Source organism: Sebastes fasciatus, chromosome 9 (genome assembly GCF_043250625.1).
Source record: "Sebastes fasciatus isolate fSebFas1 chromosome 9, fSebFas1.pri, whole genome shotgun sequence".
Classification (NCBI taxonomy): Eukaryota; Metazoa; Chordata; class Actinopteri; order Perciformes; family Sebastidae; genus Sebastes; species Sebastes fasciatus.
Window position 1 is genome coordinate 3,454,406 of NC_133803.1, and position 17,865 is coordinate 3,472,270.

The following is a 17,865-nucleotide window of genomic DNA, read 5'->3' on the forward strand; positions in this document are numbered from 1 at the left end:
TGGGCTGCAGTTTGCCATGTTATGATTTGAGCATATTGCTTTATGCTAAATGCAGTACCTGTGAGGGTTTCTGGATCAATATTGTTGTGTGTTGTTAATTGATTTCCAATAATAAATATATACATATATTTGCATAAAGCAAGCATATTTGTCCACTCCCATGTTGATAAGAGTAATACTTGACAAAATCCCTTTAAGGTATAATTTGAACAGATAACATTTTTTTTTTTTATCAATTAGCAGTTAATCGTGATTAACTATGGACAATCATGCAATTAAATATTTTAAACGATTGACAGCCCTAATGAAAACCCATTCATTGAATTCCAGACAAAGGAACCTGAAGTGCTAAAATGCTAACTGATTTCCGGGTTTTAGGACTCATCCCTGTAGCACTCTATTATTCTTAATTATAACGCAGCAGAGCCAGGAATCAACCCCAAACATATTAATGTAACACTGCAATTTAGTGCACCACAATCGCCGCTGTTGATAAGATAGAAAAGTGAATATTTTTTTAGGGTAAAATGAGTAGAGCTCTGGTTTAGCCATGTTTGTGTTTGAATCCAGACTAATCACTCATCAGCTCCTGCGTACAGTATGTGCTGCAGCTACTGCGTAACAACTCCCCTCCCCAGAGAGTGTCAAGATACAGTCAGCTTCAAAGAACCGCAGGCTGTCTAATTGGCTCCCAGCAATAACACAACAGCTACTTTCACTCGGCAAGCTGAGTCAAAATGTAACTGTCACGGGGTTATTTGCTGCGGTAAAACTGTAGCCCTGCTTACAAAGTAAATGTTGTTTTGACACAAAAAACTGTCTAATGATTTTTTTTAAATTCTTTTTATAGTGGAAACCTGGGGACATGAATAATGAATAAACCTTTTGTCTTGTCATGGAAAACCAGACCAAAGAGTGGTGTTCTTGCTACTATGTTTCACACACAAACTCAGTGGACGTAGTCTTTATTGGATGAGGCAGCGCTAGCTAATATATTAGACAAGTCTGTGGTGCCACACAGATGAAATGAATGTTCAGTGTTTGGGTTGCGAGGGCTGAGTGTTGGCCGTCGCTCCGATGCCAGAAATGAACCTAAATCACACAGAAGCAAAAAAGCAGACACAGAAAACACTGATGCTATTGTACGGTGTGTGCAAACCCAGTGAGGCTGTTGCGTGGTGGAGAAAGGAGGTAAGGGAAGAGGAGAAAGACAGATTAAGGATCCGAAAAAGAGAAGCAGGAAAGGGGTAATTAGATGGATGAAAGGAGGTGTGAAAGAAAAGGCATGGAAGGGACATAAAGTATAAAATGAGAAACAAAAAGGAAAAAAACAGGAAGGCAGCGAGTGAACGAGAGGGAGTTTTAGGAGAATCGATGCAGCGTCTCTCCGCTGGGACCGAGCTAACAGCGCAGCAGACCGTGGATCTCAGGTGTCCAGTCGATGGCTGATGCATTAGGCTGCTGATACGCACCGCTTTGGGTTCAAACACACATTTTCTTAATACAACATGAGCCCATTTCCCCCCCTCATTAATCATGTAACCTGATTAGGGCTAGAGGTCTGGCCCGTACTGAACCCTGCTCCGCTCGCCGCCTTTCATTTTGTCAAGGCTTCTCATCACACACATGCAGGGATACACATGTGCACGCATGCAGACATATTAACCCATGGTTTCCCATATGTTTAAAGGTCCCATATTATACTCATTTTCAGGTTCATACTTGTATTTTGGGTTTCTACTAGAACATGCAGGCAACAGCTTGGGTCCATGTCTACTTCCTGTCAGCTGATGACATTCACATACACTGCAACCAGGAATAAACTGGGACACACTTAGAATGTTTATGTTTAAATCTGTGTAAAGGGTCTAAATATTGTATATTTGTGACATCACAAATGGACAGAAATCCTGACAGCTTGTTTCAAATGCACAGTTTCTGAATACTGGCTGTGTATATTTCCCTGTGGATTGAGTGTTTCAATACTTTCATAGTATTTATATAGCACTTAAGCCTGCTTTATAATAAAAAAACAAAATCATGCTCAAATCATGAGAAAATTTACATGATTCGCCATTAAACGTCAAATTGTTGTAACTCGATGGCACTTGGTCAAATCTGCCCCAAAATTGACCTAACGTCTAACTTGTGAGTGCAGTGTTGATGGTCACAGAAATGTAGGGCTGCGTCGACTGGCGTCCCGCAAGGAGCCCCGACGTGCACTAAGGTGCGAGGGCCTGATCATCGCTGCTTGCAGCTTTAATTTTTTCATTGCAATCTCACTACAGACAGGCACTGAAGTGGTCCAAATGCCTCCCTCATCAGCACTAGTGCACATGTTGTTGGCCCAAATATCACTTTGGTTGGCTCATGTGATGCTGTGTAACCTTAAAGTCTATTTACCTATTTTGTATTTGTGTCATTGTCAACAAATCCCATTAAAAAAAAAGACAAAACAAAACAATGTGTTACTCTGTCTATTAATACTTTTGTGACTTCCCCAGCCTGGCGGTGGCACTAAAGATATCATTTATTTTAAATGGGTCACACATACATAGTTTGATTTCTTTTTACAGGCTAAATAATTGGATGATGGCGTATGGGACTCACTCAAAATAAACATCATCATAATGAAGGAACATGCTACCCAGTGCATCGGTGTGGCTTATTGATGTGTTTTAATAGTTTTTGGACATCAATGGAGGTCTATGGCAAAGCAACCCTGTCTCCTAAAAATTACGTTCACATTAGGGCTGTCAATGGATTAAAATATTTTATCGTGATTAATCGCAAATTAATCACACATTTTGTATCTGTTCAAAATGTACCTTAAAGGGAGATTTGTCAAATATTTAATACTCTTATCAACATGGGAGTGGGAAAATATGCTGCTTTATGCAAATGTATGTATATATTGATTATTGGAAATCAATTAACAACACAAAACAATAACAAATATTGTCCAGAAACCCTCACAGGTACTGCATTTAGCATAAAAAATATGCTCCAATCATAACATGGCAAACTGCAGCCCAATAGTCAAGTCAGCACACTGACACACTGACAGCTGTAGTTGCCTGTGACTTGCCCCAAACTGCATGTGATTATCATAAAGTGGGCATGTATGTAAAGGGGAGACTCGTGGGTACCCATAGAACCCATTTTCATTCACATATCTGGAGGTCAGAGGTCAAGGGACCCTGTTGAAAATGGCCATACCAATTTTTCCTCGCCAAAATTTAGCGCAAGTTTGGAGGGTTATTTAGCCGCTACAAACTAAAAGTTGCAAGTTATGTTAATGCATGTTAAAATTAGTGGCGATAAAACTAATTTGCGTTAACTTTGACAGCCCTGGTTCCCATACAACTAAACTGCATTCTCAATTACGTTTTGAGAGAAACATATTTTCTTTCGTGTTATACGGTTACAGTTTAAAACACGTGGTCAACGTTGTGAATAGAAACGAAACAAAACAAAAATGCAACAAAACTACTTGGTCAGGTTTAGGAAAAGATCAGGGTTTGGCTCAAAATAGGTACGTTTGTTACATAACTGAAGTTACGTAACATTTAACATTTTGCTAAAATGAATCAACATTGCCTCTTTTTTGTTTCACACTGGACATGAACCACGGCCTCCTGGATGAAAGTCCCGTGTCCAATTAGAAATGTATTTGTGATACGTTAAAAACAAACGTAATGCGGGAGAAAATATGTTTCCCTCGAAACATCATTGACAATGCAGTTTTGTTGTCTGGGAATGTAATTTTTTTTAGAGACCAGGGGCCTCATGTATAAACGGTGCAAACGTACTAAAATGTTGCATACGCCGTGTTTCACGCACGCGTCGGGATGTATAAAATTCAATGTGACGTGAGAATGTGCGGACCGTCCTGCAAACTCTGTCATTTGGCAGTGTCAAACTACAAAGTACTGAAACTCGCCAAATGTGTAAAAATATTGTTTCCACTCAATTCACTGAGCTTTGTTTATGAAGTGGGATAAAAAAAACACATATTTCTTAACTAGTTTGCGGATAATGTTTAACATCACAAAGGCACAACAAAAACACATTTAAACTAATTTCCCAGAGATGACTGATGCCTTAACCACTGTGCCCAAACCAAAATCGCGTGCTGCAAAATGTGGCAAACCAACGTGGTGAGCCTGTGCCCCAGGAGCTACAGATGGATGAACCGGACCCTGGCCCACCTAACAATGAGCCAAATGCAGCAGCTATACAGCGCCGTTTAGATGCAATAGACAGAATGTAAAGCAACGAGGTAAGTTGAGACAAATATTTATTTTTTAACAAGGTCTTTTAATGTCTGATTTATCTCACCAAGAACATCATTCATTCTTTTAATTCTTTGCATATATCCTTCATTGTATTAATCTCTCTCTGTGACTCCAGCACGGCGTTAGTGAGGACGCGGCCAGACCGGCGCCCCTCAGCAGTCGAGGCCTGGGACGCAGCGGATCAATTGCTGTGGAGGCGCGTTGTGTTTGTTACTGATTCCTGAGGAAAGACCATCAAATAAAATATGTTTTCTAGCTTTCACCTCAGCAAAAAGCACTTCAATTTCACACTCGGTGAAATTCTTCTTTTTTGTTCCTTTTCCAGCGCGATTTTCCATTTTTATTGTTATTTGGACAATGAGTGACAGCATGGCGTGTGTTTATAGTCATTTGCATAGTTATTAATGGGAGGAGACAAAGCGGACCAAGTGGCACGTGCAGCTGCGCTCAATTTCATGTTAATTGGGATGTATAAATGAGAGTTGCGCAGGAACAGGCGTATGCATGGTTTTATACATGTGGAAATGTCTGTGCTTACATAATATTCCAATTTTGTGGGTACGCCATCTTCCAGTTTGAAAGCTGCACAGTCTTTAATACATGAGGCCCCAGGCTGGCAAGGAGGAATAAGCTACTTTAGTCTTTGGATAGACAGGCAGTACTAGTAGGATCATTATTGGATGTGATTTTTTCTTGGGATTAGTTGGGAAAAATCCAACTCATCTTTTAAAGGTCCCATATTGTAAAAAGTGACATTTTCACGGCTTTTATCTTATAAAGCAGGTTTAAGTTCTATATAAATACTGTGAAAGTATCGAAATGCTTAATCCATGGAGAAATACACATAGTCCGTATTCAGAAACAGCTTTTAAAACAAGCCGTTAGGATTTCTGTCCATTTGTGATGTCACAAATCTACAATATTTAGACCATTTCAAAGTTTTAAACGTAAACATTCTAAATGGGTCCCAGTTTATTTCCTGTTGCAGTGTATGTGAATGACATCAGCTGACAGGAAGTAAACATGGACCCAAGCTGTTGCCTAGCAATGCAATTCTGTTGCAATTCCATTGAAATGCGCTAAAACAGAGCGTTTCAGACAGAGCGTAAATACAGGTATGTTCAAGCAGACAGTGTGAGGAAAATAAAGTTTTTTTTTAAACATTACATCATGTTAACATGTTCTAGTAGAAACACAAAGTACAAGTATGAACCTGAAAATGATCACGATATGGGACCTTTAAGGCTAAATGAACTCTAACCCAACAGACACAAGAGGTACACCTCATTCATTTTTGCACCTGCCACTTTAAGAGTCTGTGCACACTGCTGCACCTGTATACATCCACCTACAGACATGTATATGTATGGCCACACATTTTACAAAATTTCACAAAATACACTGCCATACAACTAGGAGGACACAGCAATGGTGTCATAGTTGTAGGAGACAGAGTTGTCTGTGCCTTTTCAAAGTCAGTTGGACACAGGTCAGTGTTATGATTCTGACTAATTTCAGCCGCCCATCATGGCACAGAGTGTGAAAGGCAGGCTGACAGACCGGGTTAAACATAATACCATACCATTCTGGTATTCATCGACAAACGACAGGTCCAATCATTGATTTGCTCGGGCTCATTGTCATGCCGTCTAAGTGAGCTGTGACAGATAACCGGACCTGACTTTCATGTTTTCTTTTTTTTCTGATTTTCATAGACACACATACATGGGACTGTCTGTAACATATTCATATGAACACACACTAAATGTTCACACACACACACACTCTCCCCGTCTCTCCTGGTTCTCCTCTTTCTATTGCTTTTCTCTACCATGTTCTCTTACACGTGGTAATACAGGGATTAATAGTTTACAGTCCCAAAGCCTTCACTTTAATATTACAAATAGTTATCATGTGACGTGTAAACACACACATGCACCCGCAAACAAACATTTCATTGGACTCTCTATGGACTCGACTCATTCCTGAGTGTATTTATTTCAGATGAGAGGATGTGTCAGATGTTCCGCTGGGATTTAACATTTCTGCTGCTTTTGCCTCAGTGGATGGAAACACTGTACAGTATGTCCACTTGAACTTCGTCTGACTCGACTTGTTTATAGATTCATACACACATGCCCCTTATGTTTAAATGCACACAGAAAAAAAACAGTCACCACTGTACATCTCCAAGCACCCAGATACATATAAGGTTGCATTTCTGCTATTTACTTGCACATACCTGAAGTGTTGCACTGCACTTCTCTTGAAATTATCCATTAAAACATTAGAAGATTGAGACGATCTCATTAGTTTGCATGAGTAAACTCCCGTCATTAAATTCAGCACGACGGGCAGCGTTTACTTTGTGTTACAGATGTTAGATGTATCGTAGGAACTAACCAATATCATCTAACACATAAACAAATTTGGCAAACTGTATAAAAGCTACTGAAAGGCATTACACAAAATGTGCACCTGTGCTATGTGTGTGCCGCCGTGCCTCTGCCGCCATTGCCGGACTGGTTGACCTCCTAGGGTAATCTTACAGGCTTAGCTGAGTATACAGATTAAAGTTCTTAGTACTGTATGACATTATGAAGGCGTTGAAGGTATCGGCTGTCTCCAGTTAGTCATGGAGCGTCTTAGCACCTTTAACCTATAATAGGAATTTGTAAACCCACAATGAAACATTTATTGAGGCCTATTTAAAGAAAAGAAGTTGAATACAGAGTAATGAGTTAATGGTAATAACACCGAAGAGTTGCTGTGTAGTTGGTTGCACCAACGATAAATCCAAAAAACTCTGATTTGTTCCCCTGCCATGTCCTTACAAAGATATAATAGAGGGTCTTTATGGCTCCACGCTATAGACCAGACCAGCATGGCTTTATGGCTCCAAGCTATAGACCAGACCAGCATGGCTTTATGGCTCCAAGCTATAGACCAGACCAGCATGGCTTTATGGCTCCAAGCTATAGACCAGACCAGCATGGCTTTATGGCTCCAAGCTATAGACCAGACCAGCATGGCTTTATGGCTCCAAGCTATAGACCAGACCAGCATGGCTTTATGGCTCCAAGCTATAGACCAAACCATCATGGCTTTATGGCTCCAAGCTATAGACCAAACCAGCATGGCTTTATGGCTCCAAGCTATAGACCAGACCAGCATGGCTTTATGGCTCCAAGCTATAGACCAAACCAGCATGGCTTTATGGCTCCAAGCTATAGACCAAACCATCATGGCTTTATGGCTCCAAGCTATAGACCAAACCAGCATGGCTTTATGGCTCCAAGCTATAGACCAGACCAGCATGGCTTTATGGCTCCAAGCTATAGACCAAACCAGCATGGCTTTATGGCTCCAAGCTATAGACCAGACCAGCATAGCGTCATGGCTCCAAGCTATAGACCAGACCAGCATGGCGTCATCTCCGAGGCTGCGCTCCCTTTTGGGGGAAAGAAACTCGCCGTCACAGGAGAGAAAATGACGAAAAGCTGTTGTGTAGCGGGTTAACCGAGGCTTTCACACTGAGATTTGAGGCTCATACGATACGTGAATATTCACTGTCAGTGTGGTAAATGACAGTGACAGTGACTAGCATGGTTAGCTAATGTTAGCTTTACTGTGATGGACAAACTTGTAAAAAAAATTATAATCCAAATATACGTCAAATTGCAATGAATGTCTACGGGATTTTCAGTTTTCTATCCCCCAAAAGGGGGCGTGGCCTTGACATTTTGCGAAGTATACCCGTTGGTGCTGTTCTGATGTATCACCACAAGCTACACCAACAGTAGCATCCTAACGGCAAAGCAGCAACGGTCTGTCTTTCAAATAGTCTCAACTAGTGTGAGAACGCAGGAAGCTTCGCCAGGAACAGAGAAACAAAAGCATTGTGTGTGTGTGTGTGTGTGTGTGTGTGTGTGTGTGTGTGTGTGTGTGTGTGTGTGTGTGTGTGCATGTGTGTCCGCGCGCTGAGGGACCTGCAGGGCCATAGTAGACCAGGTCAGGCTGGGTTTACATGCCTGACACACTGTCACAGATACCCCCGCTGCGTCTGTCACTCAGCACATACACACATAGACCCAGACAGTGACATAAAAAACACACACACACACACACACACACACACACACACTCACATGCACATGTGTGCACTGAAACACCACCACTGTCCGATCAGTATCTGTCAGTAAAAACACAATAACATTAATCAGAAACATGTTTTGGACTCTTGATAGTTTTTGTTCTTGAACTAATCAAATAATCATACGGCTTTAGTTAGTCAGTTGCATTTTATGAGAGAATTCTGATCTCTTTGGGAAGTATGCATACTGTATTATCCCCCAAAGTTAATAACCATAGAGATGGGACTTGTGTACAAAAGAGCAGTTTATTTCAGCATGTAAATGACCTTATTTCTCTGCTCTCGGGAATTCTTTCCCTCAGCCAATATGTTAATTCCATAGACAAACTGGTTGCACATAATCTATGTTTTATTACAAATTCTAGATAGTGAGGTGTCGTCTATAGTGTTGAGTTTTCAAAAGTTTTATTCCCAGGCCTGTAGTGTAACTATTTCATCACGGTGGTACAAGACTAAAGCCGTTTTCTCATATGAACTCCGGATAACGTCTGGAGAATCAGGTTCGCTCATTATCCAGTTCCCTTTTCACACATGTAGCACACTACAGGAGATGGTCCTTCTCACTTATAGACACTTAGAAGCCACAGATGTGATTACCTGAAGCTGAGAGTGCTAGTTACAGTATTGTCATACAATGGCAAAAAGATGCACATTTAGTACCTTTTTCTCTCTCTCACTTGATCACACACACACACACACACACACACACACACACACACACACACACGCACACACACACAAGGACTGTATTTCAGTCCATGGTAGGGACAGTGCGGAGCGTTGGAGCGTGCTGTCTGTGTGGCTTCCTGCTAGTGATTCATCCTTCAGCTATCACAATAGCTCTGATACAAGATACTCATCCACACACACACACTTACATTCAGCCCCAGTCACATACATCTTGTATGTGAGAGCCGATACACTGAAGATACTCAGCCCCTAATTTAAGAGATGAACAGTTTAACAGCCAAGGGCGTTTTCACAAGCCACAGTCCGTTTGGCTAGTCCAGGGGTCTAGTAGCAACCTGCGGCTTTGTAGCCTCATGCATCTCTTTAGCTCCTCTCCAGTGGCTCCCTGTGGACTTTTAAAAGTGGAGATGAATAACTGTTTTTTGTTTACATTTTCATTTTTATTTATCATTGTTGTAGGTCTATGGTACGACGGTACGACAGAGTATTAGGGCCACATTGAGAAAAAAAAAAAATCTGAGATATCGAGAATAAAGTCAGAATATTATAAAGTAGTAATTTTACGTGTTATTTTCTTTTTTTCTCCTAAAGTTATGACATTATTTTCTCACAACATTACAACTTTTTTCTCGTAATATTACGACTTTTTTCTCGTAATATGACTTTATTCTCATAATATTACGACTTTTTTCTCGTAATATTAAGACTTTATTCTGTAAATCTCAGATGTTTTTTCCCTCAATGTGGCCCTAATACTCCGTAGTACATTTGCACTTTGGCCCTCACTGCATTAGACTTATATACTATATACTGAGACTATAAACTGTTATCTTCATCACAATGCTCAAATGTTTTGCAGTTCCAGACAGATTTTTTTTTCTTTTGTCTAAAATGGCTCTTTTGATAGTAAAGGTTGCTGACCCCTGGGCTAGTCCGAATCAGAGTGAAACTAATACTGCGTTTGTTTCGTTTCGTGGTTCGACTCGTAGGATACGAACGAGCAAATTTATCTTCTCCGTCTCAAGAGCTGTCACTTCTACACAGGGAATAAAACTTTGATATAGGCTATTGCTGTCAAAGTGTTTGACTTTGACTCGGTGCGCACAAATTCCTTCTCCTCCAGTTTATATCCAATGACATAAACGCCACTATTTTTGTGGACTTTATTTAGCGTATTATGTATGTTCTCTTTGGCCCAGATGTCAAGCAAACATCGGACTTCTGCAGAAGTCCAGGTCTGTCCTCTCCCACTCGTGGTATCTCATTTACCTGTGTCTGTCCAGCCCAGTCACACAGCAGTTTGTGAAATAATCACAAAATTGAATGTATTCATTTGTGTACATAGACACACATTTCTAATTCTTTTTTCGTGATGGTCTGTAAGAAATCAATTTGTATGTAATAATAAGCTGTGTAGGGAGGAGATTGGGGTGGATGGGTGTATCAAAAAAAACACAGGACTTTTTGCAGGAGACCGGTGTTCGTGTAAATAGTTTCATTTTGAAAAGACTGGAGCAGAAATTGACACGTGCGTCCCATGTTGTTGAAATTCGTGCTGAGTGTCATGAAAAAAAATGTCGAAGTACACGAATCAAATAGATTCAATTTTGTGACTAATTCACAAACTGCCGTGAGACTGTGTTGGTCCATCTCAACTAATGCCCGCACAGGAAGGCCTGCGTTTTGGTTCGCTTGGAATCGGTCTGATGCCATCTCTCGCAAGCGGCCTCGGTCCGGTTGTTTTGGTCCGCAACAGAGTATGATTACTGCGTTCACAACCACCCAAATGAACCGCACCAGGGGATGAACCGCACCTGAGTTCAATTACTCACTCATTCACTCATCTCCAACCTCTTATCCGGGGTCGGGTCTCGGGGGCAACAGCTCCAGCAGGGGTCCCCAAAACTTCCCTTTCCCGGGCCACATTAACCAGCTCTGACTGGGGGATCCCGAGGCGTTCCCAGGCCAGTGTGGAGATATAATCTCTCCACCTAGTCCTGGGTCTTCCCAGCAGTCTCCTCCCAGCTGATCGTGCCTGGAACACCTCCCTAGGGAGTTGCCCAGGGGGGCATCCTTACCAGATGCCCGAACCACATTAGCTGGCTCCTTTCAACGCAGAGGAGTAGCGGCTCTACTCCGAGTCCCTCACGGATGACTGAGCTTCTCACCCTATCTCTAAGGTTGACGCCAGCCACCCTCCTGAGAAAACCCATTTCGGCTGCTTGTACCCGCGATCTAGTTCTTTGGGTCATGACCCAGCCCTCATGACCATAGGTGAGAGTAGGAACGAAGACTGACCGGTAGATCGACAGCTTTGCCTTCCGGCTCAGCTCTCTTTTTATCAGAACGGTGCGGTACAGTGAATGCAATACCGCCCCCCCCGCTGCTCCGATTCTCCGGCCAATCTCACGTTCCATAGTCCCCTCACTCGAAAACAAGACCCCGAGGTACTTGAACTCCTTCACTTGGGGTGAGGACTCATTCCCTACCCGGAGTAGGCAACTTGACTCGAACCGAACCGCTGTGAACCGATCCAGTGAGTGCTGGAGGTCACAGACCGAAGACGCAAACAGGACCACATCATCTGTAAAAAGCAGCGATGACACCCTCAGCACACAGAACTGCAGATCCTCCTCCCTCCGACTACGCCTTGATATTAGTTATGTTCAATTAAAACAGAATAAATGTTGGCTTGTGAAAGCGCCCTAAATCTACTTTCCTAGAAAACATTATTTCCCTGTTGAAAAGCTCAAAAGTCATCTACATGAAGCCCTTTAAACTAAAAAAGTCCTGTGGCTGTTAATCACCTCTCCATAACCACACTTAGCTGGTTTGTGTCTAATGCAGGAATTTTGTCTTTGCTTAGTTGAAGGGATTCAAAAATATATAAAAAAAAAAAGATCTATAGTGTTACTCCACTGGCATGAAAGCATCAGCGCTGTGCTGCGTGTGTGCCATACTAACCCGGAGCCTTCTCTAATGAGCCCCCATGGTCTCCAGATCAATGAAGTGTTAAGTGGCCCTTTCAAAATAACATCGTAGTGTTAAGTTGGTCTGTCAAGCGTACAGTCCACAAGCTGGGCTGCTGCACTTCAATTTAAGAGCTTCCATCTTGTTAACATGGATTTACTCATCAGAGGCTTAAGATGGACAAAGGGGTCTCAAACAAGCTTCTACACGTAGACAAGCAGTAACAATACATGTTCATGCACAATTTTGACTTGTGTTTGGTTGTTTAAATAACATGAAATATGGAGCACTGATAATGTTGATTTAAACCACAAATCAGTCGGCCTGTGATGATGTCGTGATTTTACATGCTCCTAAATTAGAAACTATGATACTAATGGCACTAAAACAATACTCACTGTTTCAGATAAAAGGCCTCTGGACACACATGGCTGGACTGACATGACAGAACATTAAAATGCATTATATAGATTTAAGAAAACAATAACAGACTGGAAATGTCTTCACCCTGTTTTATCGACTGAATCGGACCTCTCCCTCCTCCTCTCCCACCTTTACCACAACCAGCTCCATCTTTCCAAAGAGTCACATTTAGCCTCACTCTGTCTCCCACCCACAGCCTAGCAACACACACACACACACACACACACACACACACACACACACACACACACACGCACAAACTTTGAGGGCGAGCTAGCGAATTCCTGAGGGCTATCGGGTTTCGGGTTGCCTTAGCGACCGAGCACGGAGGCAGATCCATTAATCATTGAGAGCAGTTCACTCCAGAGTGGAGGTCAGACTGATTGCTGTGGATAGGGTATCATCCCAAAAAACACACACACACACACACACACACACACACACACACACACACACACACACACACACACACACACACACATGAAACGTGGACCAAGGACCTTGATTTGAATGAAAAAAGATTAGTCTGCCTCCCCTCTCCCAACTTCAGTTCCTCATCTAAAATGCACACAGTAGGCTATGCAGACAATCATGTAAATAGGACAGACAAATACACTGGTACAGCATCCCGGTCACACAAGAGTTCATGAAATAGTCACAAAATGTAATGTATTGATTTGTGTACATAGACACGAATTTCACATTATTTCGTGATGGTCGGCGTGAAATCAATTCGTATGTAATCCGCATAATTGTTAACCAGGAAGTATAAAGAGCAGGATTTTGGCCCAGGAGACCCGTGTTCGTGTCCCGTGTGAAACCACAAGTCAAAGTTGATTTATTTGTCACGTAACTTCTGTACTTAGGTTACGGCACTTCCGGAGTTATTTTAACCCAAACCGCGATCTTTTCCTAAAGCTAACTAAGTAGTTTTGTTGCCTAAGCCTAACCAAGACGATTTATTCCTAAACCTAACTAAGTGGTTTTATTTTGAAAAGACTGGAGTGGAAATTGACATGTGCGTCACGTGTTGCTGGACGTTATGGTGGGCGGCTGTTGGTGGGCGGCTGCTGGTGGGCGACTGTGGCTTAGAGGTAGAGCGGGTCGATCCCCAGCTCCTCCGGTCAGATGACAAAGTGTCCTTGAGCAAGACAACTTAACCCCATCTGTGTGTGAATGAGTATTTAGATTAGATCCTGATGGGCAGTTTGGCATGGCAGCCTCTGCAGTGTATGAATGTGTGTGTGAATGGGTGAATGCTGACGTAGTGTAGAGCGTTTTGAGTGGTCAGAAGACTAGAAAGGTGCTATAAAAAACGCAAGTCAATTTACCATTCACTTTTGTAGGAAAACACAAAAAATCCGTTGTTGAAAGTCATGCTGAGCGTCACGAAAAAAAGGGAAATTCGTGTTTATGTCCACGGATCAAATAGATTCAATTACGTAAATATTTCACAAACTTCCATGAGACTGTGTTGGGTAAACAGTATACTTGTGTATGTTAACATGCAAACACAGACCCCAGTTAACGCTAGCTATTGCATACTGTCTTGTTGCTTTCTCTTTCTTTGACTCTCTCTGCCTCAAACAAACACACACACACACACACACGCACGCACGCACGCACACACACTTACACACAAAACAATCTCTCCCTCCAATGTTGTCTGGGCATCAGGACGGCCGCGGCGGTGTCATGTGACGTGGCTGCGTGGAGCCGAGTGGATTAAGAGATTGGAGCTCCGCATTTATTTTTCAGGGACTCGCCTGAAACACTAGACCTGCACAGGTGTCTAGGAAAACTGAGAGAGCAAGGGAGAAAGAAAGAAAGAAAGAGAGAGAGAGATGGAGGGAGGGAGAGAGAGAGAGGGGGAGAAAAAGACAGACAGGAGCAGAGTTATATAAAATAAGCTTTTCATTTTCCCCCTGCTGCATCTTTGTGTCTACATCTTTCCTTCTTTTCTGCTTTCACATTTCTACCTCTTCCTTCGCTAACTTCAACTTCTGCATTTGTTATTGAGCATCATAGATGCATTGTGATATCATAATTATTAGACTGGGATGCAACAGATGAGTGGACGGACGGCAAAGAGATGGAAATAGGAGTAAAACACAGTTCCAGCAGTGCTTAGAGAAGCATATTCAACACACACATGAGTATTTTGTGATAGCACAGATCTTCCAAATCAGTATTCAATAATGTTAATATAATGAAGCAGACGATTACAAATAACTTGGGTTGGCTTTTGGGTTGTGCAGTGCTGCAGGTGAATCATGCAGATCTGGTGAATGGAGATAACAGGATGGGTGAGCTCTTATCAAGACACCTAAAGGTCAAGGGGTCAGTTGACCACAGCAACCAGATGTCCTCGCTGAATTGCAGTTGACAGTGAACTTCATAGTAATTGTAGTGAAAGCTATACTCTGTGTGTGGCTGGAGCTTGGATAATGCATTGAAATAACTTATTGGGTGACACGATACAATAAAGTGTTATTCATATAGGGCTCCATGATTCTGGATTAAATGCAAACCTCTTTTGATTTGTTTTTTCTTAGAATTGAGATCACAATACCCGCCTATTATTCTTAGAAACGTGATCCGAGAACTGACCTGGGATCTTCTGTCACCGAGCGGTGTTGGGTTGCTTAACTTTCATGTTGTTGTTGATGGGCCTTCACAGGCCTTCACCTGACACTTTGTTCACTTAACGGTTTAGCAAGTGCTTGTTTAGCTCGGGAGTGAAATATCTCAAAACTGAGGGCGGTGGTGTTTAGAGCTATATGGAGCTGCAGTATTACTGTCTAGAGCAGGGGTCGGCAACCTGCGGCTCTTTAGCTCCTCTCCAGTGACTCCCTGTAGATTTTTAAAAATGGAAAACTGTTTTTTGTTTACATTTAAATTTTTATTTATCATTGTTGTAGGTCTATGGTACGGCGGTACGACGGAGTATTAGGGCCACATTGAGGAAAAAAAAAAAATCTGAGATTTTTTAGAATAAAGTCATAATATTACGTAAGTAGTAATTTTACGTGTTATTTTCATTTTTAGTTTAGTTAGTTTTTTTAAGTTATGACTTTATTCTCGTAATATTACGACTTTTTTTCTCGTAAAAGTTATGACTTTATTCTTGTAATATTCTGACTTAATTCTGTGAATCTCAGATGTTTTTTCCCTCAATGTGGCCCTAATACTTCGTAGTACATTGTCTCTTTGGCCCTCACTGCATTAGACTTATATACTATATACTTAGACTATAAACTGTGTTACCTTCATCACAATGATCAAATGTTTTGCAGCTCCAGACAGATTTTTTTTTCTTTCTTTGCCTAAAATGGCTCTTTTGATAGTAAAGGTTGCTGACCCCTGGTCTAGAGAGTGAGGTACAAGGTTTTTGTGCTGCTATAACTCCTGTATGACTTGGCCATGTAGGGTTGCGGGGGGTTGTTATAGAAAGGTCACCAGTCTAAAATGGGCAGGGTGCACCCGAGTCACCAAGCTGACCTCAAAAAGGTAGTGGCGACAAAAAAATACCGGTTATGCGCTTTGCGTTTCCTCGTGTCTTCTGCACTTAAACGCACCACAAAGACTACAAGTGATGGCCAGATCACCTCTGATATGCACATACGTTCTGCGTGATAACTGGGGCTGTCAATCGATTACAATATTTAATCGCGATTAATTGTATGATTGTCCATAGTTAATCACAATTAATCACAAACCCTCACAGGTACTGCATTTAGCATAAAACAATATGCTCAAATCATAACATGGTAAACTGCAGCCCAACAGGCAACAACATCTGTCAGTGTGTCAGTGTGCTGACTTGACTATGACTTGCCCCAAACTGCATGTGATTATCATAAAGTGGGCATGTCTGTAAAGGGGAGACTCGTGGGTAACCAATAGAACCCATTTACATTCACATACAGTATGTTGAGGTCAGAGGTCAAGGGACCCCTTGATGGCCATGCCAGTTTTTTCTCAACAAAATTTAGCATAACTTTTGCAGCGTAACCTCCTTCGTAAAGAGGTAGTTAGATTAGATTTTCTAGTTTCATATGATGCCAGTATCTTCACTCTAGCTTTAAAACTGAGCCCGCTACAACCTAAAAAATGAAAGTTGCGTTAATGCGTTCAAGAAATAGATGGCGTTAAAGTTTTAGTAGGCAACAATTTTTTGGCGTCATTGGGCAAAAATTCCATAATAACCTTTCAGCATGTTGTAATCGAAGTGCAGACTTCTGCTCCTCCTCATGGCTCTGTTTTCAGGCTTTTAAAAAATCTAGCCCGTGACGGAAGACTTTGTCCAATCACAGGTCATTTCAGAGAGAGAGCGTTCCTATTGGCTGTGCTCCGGTCATGTGAGAGGTGCTTGGTATTCCCCAAGAAATCTCAACATGGCTGCCGGATCATAAACTTCCGCATTTTACAGCTAAACCGTGCACTACAAGATGATTCTGAAAACATTTGAGGAGAGAAATAGGCATTAACGTAACAGAATATTGATTCATATTTGATCAGCGCTGCCTAGTTTGACCGTTTGATCAGAGTTCACGAGTGATTGACAGCCGGCTCTCATAGACAGCAGATGGACAGCAGACCTCAGATCAGCTGTTACTGGTTCTTTTCCTCTGGTCTGTGAAATCACGCAGATGCCGTTAGGAGCACCGGAGAACACAGAGGCACACAATATTTATTACTACTGTCACGATATAGCGACCGTTTTATAAAAATAACTTTTTTTAATCATATTTGCTCCAATCTCCCTACTTCAGCTTTAAAATGAATTTGCGTTGTTATAGCATTAACTCTGAAAGCCCTCGTGATAACAAGTTGCAGTATTAAATGCAGTTTATAAGTATTAAATGGGTGAAATCACAGATTCACCAGACTGAACAAACAGAAAGATTGTTTTTTATCGACTGCCTCTTCCACAGATTCTATGTGCTGAACAACCGCCAATACAGGCTAACTAGCACCAGTGGTACCGATGGTCACACAATAAAATACACTTGCCTCGTGCAAGTTCATTCACGCAATCGTACACAAACACGTGCATGCGTATCTATCTCTAATGCAGTTTGTCCAGCGAGATTTACGGGGTCCTGGGAAACCCGATGTAGACGGCTACAAATCAGAATGACTATGAAATAGAGAGCCACGCCAACATTCACACACACACACACACACACACACACACACACATGCATGTGCACACTCCAAATCTAAGCCCATTTGTGTCACACAGAGACAGAGGCACAGCCGGGACTCTTGTGAGCACACATGCACATGCAAACACACACACACTCATGCAGGGCATGCGCACATGCA